Here is a 1,850-nt window from a genome sequence, read left to right on the forward strand (position 1 = left end):
GGGCTAGAGTGAGGAACGGCCGGCGGATTCGATGAAGGAGCGTCCGGCGGATAGCGTCAACCACATGTGACGGACCCCGGGCTGGACTCCGCTTTGTCCATGGTGAAAGTTGATGTATTCCCTCAGCGACCAGCACGGATCAGCTCCAGGCATGACAAAGCGGATATCGTCTTCTTTTGGAAGACCAAACAAAGTAGTTTCGCTTTCACAACGAAGCACACAGCGCCTTCACGACATGGCGGCAGCAACAATACTACAGCGAGAATAAAAGTTACGCCTTCTTTCTTTGCGTGAACATTTGGGCGGCGTTATGCAAATCTTCCCACATAGTGACGTAGATATGTGGGGGTGTGTTAGAACGAGCCGTTTTAGGTAGGCGTGGTTGACTCTTAACTTTTATAAAGAATATCTCTTTGGATTTGAGACTTTAGTCTTTGCAACTTTACAGATCTTCTTTATGCACCAAGAGCTTGTAACACTCCAAAGAGAAAGGAAAAATTGAAATCACATCATATGACTCCTTTAAACTTTCAGTTCATCAAAAAAATTGGGGGGAAAAGTCAGTTTGCCTAAAAATATGAAAATATAAGCAGCACAAGTATTTTCTACATTGACAATAATAAGAAATGTTTCACGAGTACCAAATCTGCATATTATAATGTTTTTGAAGGATCGTGTGACACCAAAGACTGGAATAATGAAAGATTTGCCATCACAGGAATAAATTACATTTGACAAATATATTAAAATAGAAAAATGTGTTTTGAATTGTAATAATATTTCACAATACAGTATTTTTAACAAATGAATACATCCTTGTTGAGCATAAAATATGTCCTTTAAAAACATTACAAAATCTTACCAACCCTAAACCACACACAAATAAATGTGCACATACAGATTTGACAGATGGAAAGGTTCAGTTACAATATGTGCTCTCAACATCCTAATGACGCCTCATCAGTTGTCTGCAATTCTTGGTCAAAGTAAATAAAAACAGAGGCTGAAGCAAGCAGGCATTTTGAACATCAGAGACGGAAAATAACCTTTTAGCATAGGCGTGCAACCAGTTTCCAAGCACCACAATATTGCGTTCTCTCATAGTCTCTTCCTAGACAGACGATATGGATAAATCTGCCTCAGTCAGGAAGCCAGTACAAAAATATCTAGCTCATAAACTATTTATCTTTTCCAAGCTGATGTCTCTCCCTCCATTTCCACATTTAGTTGTCAACACCAGCAGACCCTCCTTCTTTATTGAAGCTTGGATTCAGTTCCCAACTTGTCAGTTTTGTTGAGCGCTGCATGTAATAAAGCAGACAGTTTGGAGGCAATACAAAAGCATGAAAAGGTAAGACAGGGAGTCTGTGAGTAATGGAAAACATTTAAAACTGCAGATCCCGTCAGATCAGATGACATTTGGAAGGCAGCAGGCGAGTTTGATCAGTTAAAATAAGTTTGTGAGCCACACTGCATCAGATGAATTGACAAAGCCAAGACTGTGGGAGGCAACAGGCTGATTATAAAGGACTTCAGGCTCTTTATTGAATACAATTCTAAGCTTCTAAAGATCTCAATCTGATCCTGTGAGATTTTCATCTCTCCATTTACGGATTGATTTCGTCTGATAGGGTTGTTTTATATCAATTAAGCTGTTAGAAAATTTTAATTGCACTAGTTCTCCTGAAACACATTCCAAATAAGACATCAAATAGCCAAATAAGTACGTAATTTAAGTTAAATAAGTCACGTTACTGCTAAACTCTCAAGTAACGCTAACAGCCGTTTGGTTTTGAAAACAACCCGCGTCTAATTTCGACAGTCTGAGCTGAGTTTCCAATAAACAAGCA

The sequence above is a fragment of the Sinocyclocheilus grahami genome, unplaced genomic scaffold (assembly GCF_001515645.1).
Source record: "Sinocyclocheilus grahami isolate Dianchi unplaced genomic scaffold, SAMN03320097.WGS_v1.1 scaffold227.1, whole genome shotgun sequence".
NCBI lineage: Eukaryota > Metazoa > Chordata > Actinopteri > Cypriniformes > Cyprinidae > Sinocyclocheilus > Sinocyclocheilus grahami.